The sequence below is a fragment of the Rhineura floridana genome, chromosome 13 (assembly GCF_030035675.1).
Source record: "Rhineura floridana isolate rRhiFlo1 chromosome 13, rRhiFlo1.hap2, whole genome shotgun sequence".
NCBI classification, from domain to species: Eukaryota; Metazoa; Chordata; class Lepidosauria; order Squamata; family Rhineuridae; genus Rhineura; species Rhineura floridana.
Genome location: NC_084492.1, coordinates 5,833,335 through 5,850,796, shown reverse-complemented (window position 1 = coordinate 5,850,796; position 17,462 = coordinate 5,833,335). Strand labels below are relative to the sequence as shown.

Genomic DNA, 17,462 nt, shown 5'->3' with positions numbered 1-17,462 from the left:
AAGAGCCCCCCTCTGCATGGAACATTGAGCGAGTAAAGGAGGTCATCTCCAGCTTCTTGAACCAGGATATGTCCTGCTCTGGAGTCTCCCATCTGTTGTCATGAATAGGTCTACCCTGATCGTACAGATTCCCCATAAACTGCAAACCTTTCTCTGTGCAACCAGCAAACTATGCTTATTTATCTTTATGGCAAAACCTGGGTTGATCCAGAAAAACATGATTAATCCCTTCCTTAAACATACTTTTCAAGTCTGGAGTTGTTGGACCAAGGAAATAGCTCCCAGCCACCCCCAATTTTACCAGTTTGCTTTTTTTAAAGGCTGCATGAAAATTCATATGCATTTTGCAGAACTGCAGTACACAATTTGGAGACAAGTAGATTTTGAATGATAGCCTGTGCTTTAGTTTGTGTATTGGATTGGGAAGTGTGAATTCAGACGGTTCACATTTAAATTTTCCTGACGAGGTGTGCCTGGCGCCATCACTGTTATCTTTTCAGTGCCAGGTCAAGACTTTCCTTTTCTCCCAGGCATTTTAGCATGTGTTTTTAACTTGTTTTAAATGTTTAAATTGTGTTTTAAATCGTTTTTAAAAGATGTGTTTTAAATTTGTGTATATGTTTTTAGTGTTTATAGGTACTGTAAACTGCCCAGAGAGCTTCGGCTATGGGGCGGTATATAAATACAATAAATAAAATAAAATAAAATAAATAAATAAATGCAAACTGAACTAATTTCTCCCCCATCCTGAGATTCAGCCCTGTGTGGCTTGCAAGTATTGGACACACAGAGGGAAAGACTGCACATTTTGTTGTGCACACTTGATTAAAACATGCTGAAACTGGCCATTTTTATTTATCAAGGGAAAAACAGATGTGAAGGACCTTGATCCAGATCGACCCATTCCAGAGCTGGGGCCTGTGCCATTTTCTTAACTAAAGTTATCAGGTCTCCAGTTTTTTCCTGGAGACGTCTCTGGGTGAGTCACCCCAATTTCCAGACTCTTAGCTTTAATATACAAAACATTAAGTATATAAGAGTATGTTTACAAAGTATATGTGCCATAGGTAACGATGAGCGCAAAGGTAAGATGATTGTGAGGTTTCATTCCAGCCTTGACAGGTTATGGAAACTTACTCTGTGATAGTCAGTGAGGCAAGTGCACCTTACACCACTTCCATGCTCTATCTTTGGGAAGATTGAAAGCCCCTGGGGAAACCTGCAGTCTCTACTTGTGCAAAGACTGACATTGATTTGTGTGTGTTCAGTACTGGTTGCTCTAATCCCTGCCGTTTCAGGTTTTTAGCCAATAAGTGGAGTCAGGGTTGTGATTGACAAGGGATTTGTTGACCTTGTCTTGCAGGGTTTTTTTTAATTATTGCAAAAAGAGCATATTATCTTTCAAATAATTTTTGAACAGAAATTTTAAAAAGTGTACATGCTACAGCTTACGAAGCCACTGCAATGTGTTATATTTTTTCTAATTATAAGGAGTCAAACAAGTTTAAATTTTCCTGGGCTGTTGAAGAGGGCAGTTTATTTGCCTTATTCACAGCCTGTTTTGAAAAACTTCCCAATACGAAGCTTTAATTCTATACTCAGTTTTCTGGGAGTAAAGATACAATGCTAATCCCACATTCCTGGGAGTAAACCTCATTGAATTCAGTAGGATTTACTTTTGAGCAGACATGGTTAGGATTGTGCTGTAACTCAGTGGGACTTTTGAGTGAACATAGCAAAAGACTGTGTTGTAAATCTTTCTCTCCCCCTTCAACCCTTCTTTTTTAAGCAGTTTGGCAGAGCTTACTTAGGTGTCACTGCTTTTATTTGGTAGGAAAATAATACTGATTTTTTTAAAAAAAAAACTTTTGTAATGGCTAACTGGTTTTGACTATATATGGGTGTATGCATTTTTATATCTCCAGTGTGTGTATATATGGAACCTTTCCAACAACCCTGTGAGGTAGGGCTGGAAACCAACGCAGCTCACAACAAGAAATAAATCAATTTAAAATCCAATAACAATAAAACAAGTATAAAACACTTGCAAAACAGCTGAATTTTGGGTTGGGTGAGTGAAGTTCCTTATCATTTGAGGTTGCAATCCTGTGCACTTTTCCCTATTTGAGGAAGCCCCACTGAATATGTTCAGACTTGCTTCAGAGTAAACATGCATAGGATATAAATATCTTTATAGGTTGTGTAAATAATTTCTTCCTACAATGGCCTTCTGGTGACTGGCCTGGCCTGAGGGCACGTAAACCCTTCTTGCCAGAAGTAAGTAGGCTAGATTAAATGTTCCCTACCCAGGCTCCATAAGCAGGTGAGAAGAAATGATCCTGTCACTTCAGCTGGACCTGGGAACACCCTCATTTAGCTAAGATTTCTATCTTAATTTCCAATCAGAGAAATTTCTTTTGTTTGAGTGGTATGCTCCAAGCAACTTTGGTTGATGCTTAATGTATCATGCTTAATGACATCACTAGGGCCTGCCCCCGTGACATCGCTAGGGTTCTCCTCTGAAATTTCAGGGTTTGGGATGCTTCTGACCTAGCAACCCTATTCTCATAGGAAAATCATCCCTAGCAACCCTATTCTCAACAAGAATCTTCTGGATGTTATCTGCGCACCCGAAGGTCCTATTAGCAGTAAGCAGTACCTCTGGGAGCAAATAGCAACCAGGAGGGGTTTTGGTGGGAAACTATTGTAGGCCCTAGATTCAGATAAGAAGCACAATCTGGATCAGGGTCCTGCACACCTGCTTTCCTTTCAAAATATAAAGGTGGGCATCTTAAGCAGGCTCATTTAATTTGGTCCTGAATTTAATTTCTTCATCCAGGCCCCCTTCTCAGCTCTGGGAAGACATGCTTTCTCTATGTGTTCAAATGTGTAAATTTGTGTGTGAATGAAATAAAGCATGGCTGGTAGGATTGCCATCATCAAACTGGCTGAAATCACTTATGACAATCCAAGAAGCATTGCCATCACTTCCAGTACTTTTCATTTGCCCTCACTGAAATAATCCTGTTGCTAAATTAAATTGACTGTGTAGCAGCAGAACATTATTCTCTTCACTATGTGGTTCCTGATTGTTTGGGATCACATAGTACGGGTGTGGGGAACCATTAGCCCTTCAGATGTTGCTGAACTACAACTCCCATCAGCCCTAGCAAGCATGGGCAATGACCAGGGATGATGGGAGTTGTAGTTCAGCAACATCTGGAGGTCCAAAGGTTCCCTGTCACTGACATAGTGAATGAGAAAGAAGCCATAATCAAGGAAGAAAACTGGCACTGAAGCAGTGACCAATCTGACTGCAAAAAGATAAGTATTTGGATAATGTAGACAAGGTTTGGGGGAGCATCGTCCCACCCCATGTATACTTTTTACACCAAATATGTTCATGGGTGAATATTCAGTGCCAGAAGAAGGAAGCTTGCACCACTGAAAGCAATGGGATTTAATTAAGGGCCAGACTAATGTGTGCCTAATAAGGGGTTGGCACTCATGTACTTCACAGGCAGTACGTGAACAGGAGAGGCTTATTTCTTCACTCCCTCCCCATGGTGAGAATTGTTTGTTAACAAGAGATGGGCCGAATCCCAAATGACTGATTGCCAGCATAATTTAAGTTCCCCACCTGTGAGTCAGAATAACGAAAGTGGATGAAGGATGGCAGAGTGAGGGGCTGTCAAATCACAGACTTGATGGTTAAATTGCCAATGAACATGATCCTTTTTTTTTAAAGCGAGTGTGGTAGAAGTTCTTTGTTGAGATGGTGGATGTTGCATTGTTTTATATTATTTGTTTGTTTTAATCATGTTTGGAGTGCTGTTCCTCTTGATTATACTATTATATGATTGGTGATGGCAATGGAGCTCAGCAATACAGGTTTGTGACTTGTGGTACCCGTGGGGGTCAGCCCCCGGGCCCTGCCTCTGCTGCATGGCTAGGAGTCTTAGGGTGGTATTTAATGCTAGTTCTGCTCAGAGTAGACCTATTAAAGTTAATAGACACGGCTAACTTAGGAATTCATTTTAATAGGTCTACTCTAAGGAGTACTTAGTTGACTATGACCCTTAGAAATGACGTCTTTTCCTAAGGCTCCTAGGCAAGTGTGTATCCAATCTCCATTCCGATTGAGGTGAGAATCGGGCTCTCTTGTGCCTGTGATGACTTAAGGAAAAACAAGATGTGTAGCTGCCTGCCCCGTATTAAGCACAAGTCTCATTTGGTTCTGGCTTCTTGTATTGATTTCATTTCAATTTAACTGCAACTAACTTTCTCTGGACGGGGCATATGTTAAGCACATGCATTGCATGGAATAATGCAATTTCCAATGTTTCAACAGCCTGGCTTACATTATGCCTTCTGGCTTTGCTATTCATGAGAAAACGTGTCCGTCCCAAACCCATGTGGATAAAATCTCTCCCACACCCTGTAATCTCTCTGTCTCTTCATTGTTTTTTATGTGTACCTGCATTTGAAAGCTCCAGTATAATAATATACTGACACAGATTAAGATCTCATCAGTATTTTGGTGTAGCTGATGCAGCTGATTACATCTTTGATTCTCAGAATTTATTTATTGAAAAGCACATATAGGCACCCACAAAACCTCCAGAGTTGGGAAGTTCTTGGACAGCTTTATCTTTTGAACACGTCAATGTTGCTAATCTCAGGTAGGCTCTTTGTATACCAATGGTGACAAAGCTGTACGCCCTGAGCCAAAGGGCAGACTCTAAAAGCTGGTGGCTTTGACATTTCCGTCTGTGAATGAATAGTTCAAGTCCAGCACGTTCAAGGACACAAGGCCCTTCCAACTCAGCAAGCAGTACAGACAAATGTATAGGGCAGCCTTCCCCAAGGTAGTGCCCTCAAGCTGGACTGGCTGGGGCTGATGGGAGTTGTTGTCCAAAACATAGCTTGGGGAAGGCTGGTGTAGGAGGAAGTCAGTATTGTAGGGGCTCCAGGCTAATTAGGAAAATGCTTTGGGGGGAAAACAACGCTCCTTTCGCAAACTTTTTAAAGTAGGTTTTAATGTGACTAATTTATCATTGTTTTGTTTGATTACAAGTCATCCTGTGTAATAAAAGGATCTTACAAATAAATGACAATGTTTTATGATGAGCTTCTCTCACACACTTAACATAAAAAGTGCATCTGTAGATCAGCTTGCCTGATCCAAAGGATGGGGAACCCTGGGCCTGGGCAGCAGATCGGGCCTGGAATGGGTCCTGCGTGGGCCTGTGAGGCTCTTTTCCCCAACCAACATCCATATGATGCCATATGTGACATCAGGTGTGGGGTAGGTAGAGATGTGGCTGTTCCAGGTGTGCAATCCTTGCAGAAAGATGGTGTCAGAATGTGGTGTGTGACCACATTCCTCTTGTGGAAATTGATCCCATAGCCAATCTCTGCAGAGACTAGGCTTGGTCACTGCCTGTTAGCTGACAGGGGGTGAGCTCAAGCCTGCTAGGTGGCAGCACTTCAGATCACTGTGCAAAGCTCTTTCATAGAATCATAGAACCATAGAGTTGGAAGGGGCCTATAAGGCCATCGAGACCAACCCTCTGCTCTGTGCAGGAATCCAACTTAAAGAATACCCAACAGGTGGCTGTCCAGCTGCCTCTTGAATGCCTTCAGTGTTGGAGAGCCCACCACCTCCCTAGGTCATTGGTTCCATTGCCGTACTGCTCTACCAGTTAGGAAGTCTTTCCTGATGTTCAGTTGAAATCTGGCTTCCTGCAACTTGAGCCCATTATTTTGTGTCCTGCACGGAAGAGATTCTGGCCCTCCTCTGTGTAACAACCTTTCAAGGACTTGAAGAGAGTTATCAGATCTCCCCTTGGTCCTTTCTTCTCCAGCCAGATCAGGTTCCCCCCCCACTTCCTACTGAAGCAGACCATTCATTAATTTAGTCCGGTGCTGTCTACTCTGGTGGCTCTCCAGGGCCCCAGCGTTTCAGCTACTTGAAGTCCTTTCAGCTGGAGATTGGTCCTAGACCCTTGTGCATGCAAAGTGCGTACTAACTCTTCTCCGGAGCTATGATCTCTCCCCATCGGTTGCAAGGGGTAAAAGCCCCTAAAGCAGCCTTCTCCCAACTGGTGCACTCGGATGATTTGAGCTGCAGCCCACATCAGCCATGCTGGCTGGGGCTGATGGGCATTCCAGTCCAAAACACCTGGGGAGGTGCCAAGTTGGGGAAGGCTGCCCTAAATGTAGACTGGAACTCTGTGTGCCTTTTTAAAAAGCTAAAAACCTGCCAGTTAACTTTTTGCTAGCCAAGCAGTGGGATTTCCGCTTTGATTGAAGCACTGTGCACCAACATCCTCAGTTAGCTGTAGGGTTGTATGAGGACTCTTACATTCTGGTCCTCAAGATACCATTGAAACATCCGAAGCTCGCTGTAACGACATTGCAGGGCACTTCCAAAATAAAATCGCATGCATCCGTAGGGACCTAGACTCTGATATTATGACAGATGAATCCATTGAAGTGTCCAGAACATGGTCTTGTCTTTCGTTATTGGATGAGTTTCAGTTGGTGCAGCTTGAGGAAGTGGACAAGGTGCTTGGAATGGTGCGGGTGACCACGTCTGCTCTAGATCCTTGTCCATCTTGGCTGGTCAAGGCTAGCAGGACTGGTACCACCGGCTGGGCCAAGGAAGTGATAAATGCCTCCTTGAGTGAGGGAGTAGTCCCTAGCAGCCTCAAGGAGGCAGTAGTGAGACCTCTTTTGAAGAAACCTTCCTTGGACCCAGATAACTTGAACAATTATAGACCGGTGGCGAATGTCCCCTTTTTGGGCAAGGTTCTGGAGCGGGTGGTTGCCGGTCAGCTCCAGGTGCTTTTGGATGAGACCGATTATCTAGATCCGTTTCAATCCGGTTTTAGGCCAGGTTTTGGCACTGAAACAGCCTTGGTCGCCCTGTACGATGACCTCTGTCGGGAGAGGGACAGAGGGAGTGTGACTCTGTTGATTCTCCTTGATCTCTCAGCGGCGTTTGATACCATCGACCATGGTATCCTTCTGGGGAGACTCACGGAGTTGGGAGTTGGAGGCACTGCTTGGCAGTGGTTCCGCTCCTACTTGGCGGATCGTCGCCAGAAGGTAGTACTTGGGGAACATTGCTCGACACCTTGGACTCTCCATTGTGGAGTCCCTCAAGGGTCGGTTTTGTCCCCCATGCTTTTTAACATCTACATGCAGCCTCTGGGTGCCGCCATCAGGAGTTTTGGAGTGCGTTGCCACCAGTACGCTGATGACATGCAGCTCTATTTCTCCTTTTCATCTTCTGCAGGTGAGTCTGTGGATGTGCTGAATCATTGCCTGACCGCGATAATGGACTGGATGAGAGCTAATAAACTGAGACTCAATCCAGACAAGACCGAGACACTGTTGGTGAGTGCCTTCCCTGCTCAGATGGTGGATGTTTACCCTGTTCTAGATGGGGTTACACTCCCCTTGAAGGAACAGGTTTGTAGTCTGGGGGTTCTTTTCGATCCTTCCTTGTCTCTTGAGGCGCAAGTGGCCTCGGTGGCAAGGAATGCGTTCTACCACCTTCGGTTGGTAGCCCAGCTACGCCCCTATCTGGACAGGGATGACCTCGCCTCAGTTGTTCATGCGCTGGTAACTTCTAGGCTGGATTACTGTAATGCGCTCTATGTAGGGCTGCCCTTGAAGACAGTTCGGAAGCTTCAGCTAGTGCAAAACGCAGCAGCCAGACTGCTGACGAGGACCAGCCGGTCAGCGCATATAACACCTGTTCTGGCCCGTTTGCACTGGCTACCTATTTGTTTCCGAGCCAGATTCAAGGTGCTGGTTTTGACCTATAAAGCCTTACACGGCATGGGACTGCAATATCTTGTGGAATGCCTCTCCCGCTATGAACCTACCCCGTCACTTCGCTCAGCATCTAAGGCCCTCCTCTGGGTACCAACTCATCGAGAAGCCCGGAGGACAGTTACTCGATCTAGGGCCTTTTCTGTAGTGGCCCCCGAACTGTGGAATAGCCTCCCCGAAGAAGTAAGCCTGGCGCCTACAGTCCTATCTTTCCGGTGCCAGGTTAAGACCTGGCTATGCTCCCAGGCATTTTAAGCGTTTATGTTATAATTTAAAAAAATTTTTTTTTCCTTTTCTTTTGTTCCTGTTTGTGTTCATTGTTTGTAGGCTGATTTTATTGTGATTTTGTATTTTAACCTTTTGTACACTGCCCAGAGAGCCATTCGCTATGGGCGGTTTATAAATGAAACAAATAAATAAATAATAAATAAATAGGCTTGCCAGGCTCAGGGCCTGAGACTGATCCTGTATCTTTAGGAGAAGAGAAAGTCAGCCAAGTGCAGGTGTTCTTGCAACACTGTAATGGGAAAAAACACAAGGTGGAATTCTCCCTCCCCCCTGCACAACTTTTAAAGGTACAGCAGACCTCCTGGTTGCCAGGCCCAGCCTCTGGAGGCATTCTGTGTGTTTAAAAGTCGTACAGAGGGAAGGGAAAATCCCACCTTGTGGTTTTTCCCATTACAGGGTTGCAAGAACACCTGCACTTGACTGACTTTCTCTTCTCTCAGGCCCTGAGCCTGGCAACCCTAGTTGGTTGGATTGTCTGGGGGATTGCACTACCAGCTTTGGTCTCTAACCCACACAGTCCCCCATTGTGCTTGGGCTACAGATGCAGAAGCTTCCTTCCTTGCTCACAGAGCTTCTGGCTCAATTAGGGAAAATGTTTTTATCCAACAACCAGCGAAAGGTTTGATATTTTGCTAAATTGGGGTTCATTTGTGATCTGTGCTTAAGAAGACAACACAGACCCCATGATTCTTTCTGGAGCAGGGCCCAAATTGTATGTTCTTCCATTTATTCCACCCCACACTTTCTATCAGACCAAGCCTTGGAATTATCATAGAATGGTTTCAAGTGACCATCAGCCTAGTCATATAGCCTTTATGATGGTGACGCCATCCTCCACTGATGAATCCTCAGGCAAGTATCTGGAAGCCTCTTGCAGTCTGGTCTCCACCTGGATACTGGACCCAGGGCCAATCTGTATGCTCCTCTATCTCCACACTAGTCTTATAATGTCAAGCAGAGCTTGTACCTTGGGTTTTCAGTTTCAAGGAGGACTGCATCATAGCGCAGTAGCAGAACACCTGCTTTGCATGCAAAAGGCCTCAGGTCCAGTCCTCAGCATTTCCAGGCAGAGCTAGGGAAAACTCTTGTTGGAAGCTCTGGAGAATCACTGCCATTCATTGTCAACCATGGCTCAATGGTTTGGCCCAATATCAGTGGTACCTAGCGCTCACTGGTCCTGGTAGGGCTGCTAAGAGGTCATGGGTTTGGCCAAGTTGCTCTGTTTTTCTTCCCCTTCTCTTCCCTTGAAAAGATACTGTGGGCTTTTAAGCACTGAAGTTTTATAAACAGTTAGTACCTAACTAAACTGAAAGGTGTGGATAGAGAAAAGTTCTTCTCCCTCTCTCATAATACTAGAACTCGTGGACATTCAAAGAAGCTGAATGTTGGAAGATTCAGGACAGACAAAAGGAAGTACTTCTTTACTCAGCGCATAGTTAAACTATGGAATTTGCTCCCACAAGATGCAGTAATGGCCACCAGCTTGGATGGCTTTAAAAGAAGATTAGACAAATTCATGGAGGACAGGGCTATCAATGGCTACTAGCCATGATGGCTGTGCTCTGCCACCCTAGTCAGAGGCAGCATGCTTCTGAAAACCAGTTGCCGGAAGCCTCAGGAGGGGAGAGTGTTCTTGCACTCGGGTCCTGCTTGCGGGCTTCCCCCAGGCACCTGGTTGGCCACTGTGAGAACAGGATGCTGGACTAGATGGGCCACTGGCCTGATCCAGCAGGCTCTTCTTATGTTCTTATGTTCTTTTTTTTTTTTTCTTTCAATAATTTTTATTCAGATTTTCATAAAACATACAAGACGAAATCATAAAACATTCAAAGACAAAAAACAAAATCAAAAATAGTTAAACAAAAAGAAAAAAAGAAAAAAACAAAAACAAAAATAAAAAATAAAGAGTAAAATATTGACTTCCCATTTGTCAAAGATCAAATCAGTTATAAGTCTATAATATATAACAATCCTGTCTCTTAAGTCATATTATAAAATCACTTTCCTCCAGTAGTTATCTTACTTAATCATCAAATCTCATAAACATTACTTTATTCTTTCCACAAAAAGTCAAAGAGAGGTTTCAATTCTTTAAGAAATATATCTATCAATTTTTTTTTCCAGATAAGCATATCGATTAATCCATCTCATTACTAATTATGATAATCTTATTGTCATAACCATAGTCAAAATAAACATTTCAATTAATCCATCACATCAGAATCTGTTAGGTTCAGTAATTTCAGTAGCCATTGTTCTATTATCCCTATTAGTTCCATTTTCCATCTTCCATCTTCAGTAGTCTTGTTAAGTCCAGTAATTTCAGTATCCAATCTTCCATTATCAGTATTCCATAATAATCTTGCTGTCAAAGCCATAGTCATATAGTAAGAGTCTGATGGGAATTACCTCTATCCCAAATATTTTCTTGCCATCCATTCTGAATAGGTTGCTGAAATACTGCTGTAAAATCATATCTCTGTTCTTTTTTTCAAAATACACTGGGTCATCTCTTGAAAGTTTTTCCATTGTCACATGGCTGCAGTTAATTCCATAGATTTTCTCTATATTGGGCTCCATCACATCATTCCAGTCCAGAAGATTATCCATGCCATTGATAACTTTATCTCTAGAATCTTCATTAATTTCTTCAGAGATAACATTGAGTTCCAAACAATAGATTTTATTTCTAAAGTCCATAGACTCCAAATCTTGTTCCTGTTCCACGTTTGTTCCAATCTCCGGGATCTCCTCTCTCACAGGGACCCCTGTTCCAGTCTCCAGGGTCTCCTCTCTCACAGGGACCCCTGTTCCAGTCTCCAGGGTCTCCTCTCTCACAAGGACCCCTATGTCTTTAATCTCCTGTGTCTCCAAACAATAGATTTTATTTCTAAAGTCCATAGACTCCAAATCTTTTTCCTGTTCCACGTTTGTTCCAATCTCCGGGGTCTCCTCTCTCACAGGGACCCCTTCCAGGGTCACCTCTCTCACAGGGACCCCTATATCTTTAATCTCCTGCTTCATTTTACTCAATTCAATTTTCAGCTCCTTACAGCCCTGTCGCAGGTTTTGTTTCGTTATCTCAATCTCATCCATTATTTTCTGAAACATAGTTATTTCCAGATTCTCAGCCACTTTCTTAATTGCCATTTTAAAAGAAAAATATAGGAAAACCACTTCTTATTTCAGCAACAATTGGGTTAATACTCCAAACTTGGTGACATCACAGTATAAACAGAGCAGACAGCCTTATCTCTCCATGCTTAAGTAAACAAAATGCAGTTCCCAGGATCGAAACAATTAATGGCGGTCGTCAGGAAACAGATTCGTCAAAATAAAATAGACCAAAAAGAGAGTAGTCTCAGACAATATAATATTCTTCAAAATAAAAATCTGGAATAGAAATCCCTCTTCTGTGTATATCTTTAGAATGCAAATCCAGGACAGCTTTTTGCAACAAAAACAGAGATAAGCTATTAATTAGTGAGTAGCAGAGAGAAGTTATGGCTCCCCAGTGAGATGTCAAAAACCGATCAATCTGGCAAATCTCTTTTAAACAGCAACAATTTAAGTCAAGTAAAAGAAAAATATAGAAAGAAGGGTGCTTGCCTGTTAGTGCGTTCTCTCTTAGAAGATAAGATGAACGTTCGCTTTATCAGATAGAGCTTGTTGTTGAAAATCCGTCCCACCTTCGTCGGCTGGACCTCGTCCCATAAATTAATGAGATCTGGTCGTCCCAACAAAAATAGGCTTTGAGGTTAATCTCTTCGTTTCTCCCTACCCGGGAGAAGTTTAATCAGTCAAAAAAAAAAAAATCTGACTGATATATCTGAATAAGCTTCTTTTGAGGCAGGAGCCCGTCTCAAAAGCAGGCACAGGCTAAGTCACCCTTCCCGGAAGTCTTATGTTCTTATGTTCTTATGTGTCTTACTTTAGTTCAGAAGGGGCCACTGCTGTCAGAATTGCTTCTCTGCTTGGAGAAACATTTTGTGGCCTCCACCTGCTCTGGTTCTTTGCAATGAAACAGTGGACTCATAAACATTTCAGTTGTGTCAATACTTAGCACCTTGGCTCAGAGGAGGTCACTGCTGTCACAATTTTTAATGTGGGTTCATGGCATAATTTCTTAGGATAAGCCCCACTGGGTTCCATGGGAATTGCTTCTTGATAAGTATGTACAGGATTGCAGTCTAAATTGGTTAACCTTAAAGGTGCCACAAAGGCTCTTACCATATATGGAGCAAGAAATGCCAGACGTCCAAGCTGGATTTAGAAAGGGAAGAGGCACCAGAGATCATATTGCAAACATACGTTGGATAATGGAACGGAGCAAGGAATTTCTGAAGAAAATCACCCTGTGCTTTATAGATTACAGCAAAGCCTTTGACTGTGTAGATCATGAAAAACTATGGAATGTTTTAAAAGAAATGGGGGTGCCACAGGATCTGATTGTCCTGATGCACAACCTATACTCTGCACAAGAGCCTACTGTAAGGACAGAATATGGAGAAACCGATTGGTTCCCTATCGGAAAGGGTGTGAGACAGGGATGCATTTTATCACCCTATATGTTTAATCTATATGAAGAACATATCATATGGAAAGCGGGATTGGACCAAGATGAAGGAGGTGTGAAAATTGGAGGGAGAAATATCAATAATTTAAGATATGCAAATGATACCATACTCTTAGCAGAAACCAGTAATGATTTAAAATGAATGCTGATTAAAGTTAAAGAGGAAAGCACAAAAGCAGGATTACAGCTGAATGTGCAAAAACTAAAGTAATGACAACAGAAGATTTATGTAACTTTAAAATTGACAATGAGGACATTGAACTTGTCAAGGATTTTCAATACCTCAGCACAGTCATTAACCAAAAGGGAGACAATAGTCAAGAAATCAGAAGAAGGCTAGGACTGGGGAGGGCATCTATGAGAGAACTAGAAAAGGTTCTCAAATGCAAAGATGTATCACTGAACGCTAAAATCAGGATGCTGACCACTAACCTCAGTAAATGTCAGGAAGCCATCCTAGTTCCTCAGCTAATGGTCTATCTGCTCTGGATTCAGCCAGCTCGTCTCCCCTGGCTCTGCACTCTGGGATAGAGTAATGACACCTCCCTTCTTTCTGTCTTTAAGTGGGGGATGTACTTTTACTGCCACTTCTGGCTGCTGTGGCAGTAGAAATGGGAGAAAAAGTCTTCTGGGCTGAACCCAAATCCCCCCCCCCCAATTTGCAATTCATAATCCTCTTTGCAAGGCACACGATTTAAAGACTTTTAAAGACTTTTTATTTTAAACGTGTTTTGAAGTTGGTTTGTTTTTGGGATGTTTTAAGATGCTTTTGGTGTTTTGTCTCTTGCTTGCCACCTTGGGCTCCTTCTGGGAGAAAGGGAAGAATAGAAATTTAATAAATAAATGAACATGGGTTGTAGCAGTGGCAGAAGAAATGGAAGGGGAGATCTTCTGGGTGCCCCCCACATTCCTGTTCCAATGCTATCATTCCAGGGGCATTTGGGAGGAGGTGGAATATGGCAGCTGCCAGGTAACTAGAAGAGCCTCACTTCTGTTGCTGGCACCCGCCATCCTGTGCTTGAGCTTGTAAGAAGGAGCAAGGGGAAAGGGCTGAAGAATTAGGGAACTTTCCAGCCCCCAGTTCTCCTCAGAATTATTTTCTGCACATTTTGATGGAGAATATATCCTTTGAATATCTTCTGGATGTGAGATTATACGGTGAATATTTAACTTCTGTAGCTTTTGCAAGAAGAGTTGGTATGGGTTAGTAGATGACTGCTGGCATGCAAATGTGGTCAATATTTGATAGTATCTGAAAGATGACTTGAAAGAGTTTAGCACATTTTCATTGTTTCCATTCAGTCAATCGAGACAGTCTATTCCCTACTGATCAGGCAGGAAGCAGGCATGGACTCTTCATTCCTTTGTTCCCCAAATGCAATCCATTGCCAAGTCATGTTGAGTCTCCCTTTACCACCTTGCAAAATTATGGCTGCTTTCCTCTGCCCTTTCAGCAAAAACTCTCATCCACATCCTAGTAACCTCTTGCCTTGACAGCTACGGACTTCTTCTCTCTACCTTCCATTGACTCATCTTTGTCCTCTTGCATCCATCTAGTATTTTGTTACCAAAATAATTCATCTCTGTCATCACCCTAACCATGTGACTCCCTTCCTAAACTCCTCTCACTGGCTTTCAGTCCACTCCCAGGTTCTGCTCAAGGTTTTTTTTTTAAATCCTCATGACAATTCTTCAGCATTTTGGTGTGAATTTCTCCTAATAAAGCCATTTTTGTAGGCGGTTTTGGCTAATGTACACCTTTTTGCAAGCAATTTCTCCTAATGTAATGCATTTTTGTCTGCTATTTTCACTCATATATTCATTTTTATGCACATTTCCCCCAAAATACGCATTTTTGCAAACATCAGTTTGTTGGTGAGCTGCATTGCAAAATTCAAGTAAGTGCAAATTTCAGATGGCTGTATTTCGGTTCCCATATTGTTTCAGAAAGTGCGAATTTGATAGATACGACTTGAAATGTGAACTGAATCAAATTTCTTGCCCATCCCTAATGTTGGACTTCAATTCCCATCAGCCTCAGCCTGTGTGGCCAGTGGTCAGGGATGCTGGTGGAAGTTGTAGTCCAACAACACCTGAAGGGCTCCATGTTGGCTACTCATGCTCTATGCCAGGGGTTCGGAAACTGTGGTCCGCAGATCACTAGTGGCCCATGAGTTTCATTCAGGTGGTCTGTAGCATGATTGTGGATTTGTGGTTGATGAGGGGACATGAAATATTTATATTGGTTTTTCATTGTATTTAACTGCTTCTTTTATTTCTTATGTTGTATTACAATTTGAATTCCATGGAATACAATGAAATACAATATAAGGAATAAAAGAAGCAATAAAATACAATCAAAAGCCATACAGTGTCTAGCTCAGCGTATTACAATTGGAGCAATTGTCAGAAAAATGACGAAGCTCTCCTCCAAGACCCTCAGCAATTTTCAAGTGGTCTGCAGGGGGTGAAAGTTTGGGGACCCCTGCCCTGTACCATATTTTAAGTAAGCTAAAGTACGTGAATTTGAAATAATCACGTATTCTTCCTCCTACCTCCATTTCCCCCATTCTCTTGCTGTTTCCCTGTGACTATTTCAATTGTAAGCCCCTTGGGGCAGGGACCTCTCATATCTGTTCTTTGGAAAGCACCATGCACATAGATGGCCATATATCTTCAAAGGCAGGACAGAAGCTCAACATTCAGATGTTTAATTTTGAGGCCATGTTTTGACAAGAAAATCCAGATTTAGAAATTTCAACATTCATCGTGAATTTTCCTCTCTTTGTTTTTTGGAAAATTGTGTTCCATTTCTGAAGCACACTTCACATGCCCTGTCCTGCCCTCCTGTGGGCAACATTACAGCAATATCAATGAAAGCAGAGGAAGTGGTTAGCTGAGGCTGAGAAATTCTCAACGCCTTCTTTTCTGTGCAGATATGACAACCCTGGTGTTAGCCAAGGTCACAATGGTCTGACTGTGCACTCCGCTATCTTATAATGCTACAGCCAACAAAAATGGGGTGAGACTAAAAATAACCTTAACAAAATCAGCCCACAGTCCTGACCACTCACTAGACATGCTGAATATTGTTTCCCTTGGGTTATTCTGCTCTGAGGTTACTATGGGTCGAAACGCAGGTTGTTTGGGAGAATGGAAAGTCAAGCATGATCAGAGTCTAATGCAGGAAGGGGGCCTGACAGTTCTGCCTTCAAAGCCATTCCCAATAGCATCAGAAATCTAAACTTTGAAAGAGCCATGTGAAAAGGTGTGAATGTTCACGGAAAGCTGTCCTATGGAGGGATGGACAGATCTGTCTATTTCCATGTCTGTTTCACGGGTGTACATTCATAAGTCCATTCTTGTTTCTGCATTGTTCTGCAATTTAGAGGGGAAAAACACACTCATGAAAATCTTCATTTTTGAACAGGTTTTCACAAACTTTGCATTTTATCCTAAAGTATCCATTTTTGTCTGCGTTTCAACCAAGATACATTTTTGGTGGTTTTTTTGTTTTGTTTTTGTTTTTAAATATCAACTGTACTGCAAAATTCAGGGATGGGCAAATTCGAAGGTTATCTGAAAGCATTCTGAGCTGTATATTAGTGGGGAAGTAAAAACCAGGTTGGTTTGCTTAAAAATGTGAACTGAATAAAATCCCCAAACATCCTTGCAACACGCACACACACATACACATGCACCCACCCACCCACCCACACAGGCTTCCTTTTTAAATTATTGAAACTTTATTTCATATGTATATTATAATAAATTTCAATACATTTAACATTTAAATATTAGATTTAATATATATGAAAATAATATATATGGTGTACCAAAAACTTTAAGTAGATTTTATAAACATATAATGAAGTGGATAAAATTGTTGACCATCATTTTACATTTAAACCTTTCATGACAAGTGATTACCTTAACATTCAATTTATAAACACAGTCAATCTATAAATACATAAAATCTACACCTTGCCCTGAGATTCTTAGTTCTCTCTTTATATATTAAGTTACCAATAGTTCTCTAACATTTTTTCCTTTTAACAAAACTCTGAGTTTAATAATATTTAAGTGTTCCTATATTTTTCTTATAAGATCTATTTATTAGGTTTCCAGTTACTTTTTCATAACTTTGCACACAGAATCCTAACCATTGTAATGATATATAGTGCTTGATTTTAATGTTCTGGTCTTATATAGGTTTTTACACAATTCAATAAGTACAAAAGGGGATCTAATGGAACTTCATATTTGAAGATTTCAGTGAGTACAGTACATTTGCCATTACTTCTTCACTTTACACCATTTCCACCATAAATGGAAGAAGTCACCCTCTTCTGTGTTGCAATGCCAACAGGCTTCCTTTTGCCCAATCTAGACCTGAAGGGTCTTGCTTGAATAAGGAGACTTGAGGCCATTGCTTCAAGTGCAGTAGACAGAAAACTGTGCCATGTTGACTGGGTAAAGGCAGGATTTATACCAGGGCTGGTAAATCCAGAGGCTTCTTATTTCCTACCAATCACAGCACACAATATTGCATGCATCAATTCAATTTTTTTAGTACTAAAGATCTGGTGATACTCAAAGAGTGCTCCCAGTTTTTCCTATGCAAGCTTAAAGATTTTTGCTTTGCATTCTAACATGAATTCAAGGTGAGGATCCAAAGGAACTACATATGGAAGGAATGTATGGATGGTTAATTTAATAAACTGAAACTAACAGGAATGTCCATCTCTCATCA

The 17,462-nt window shown here is 41.9% G+C and overlaps 1 long non-coding RNA gene across 2 annotated transcripts in view; it reads left to right on the top strand.

Moving 5' to 3' along the window:
- LOC133369216 (uncharacterized) overlaps positions 1–17,462 on the top strand; it is a 57,453-nt gene that overhangs the window by 13,164 nt on the left and 26,827 nt on the right. The window contains exon 3 of one of the 2 annotated variants that reach the window (XR_009758839.1): positions 864–979. The exons of the other annotated variant lie outside the window; for it this stretch is intronic. This is a non-coding gene — a long non-coding RNA (uncharacterized LOC133369216). The remainder of the gene's footprint in view (positions 1–863; positions 980–17,462) is intronic. 2 annotated transcript variants of the gene reach the window in all.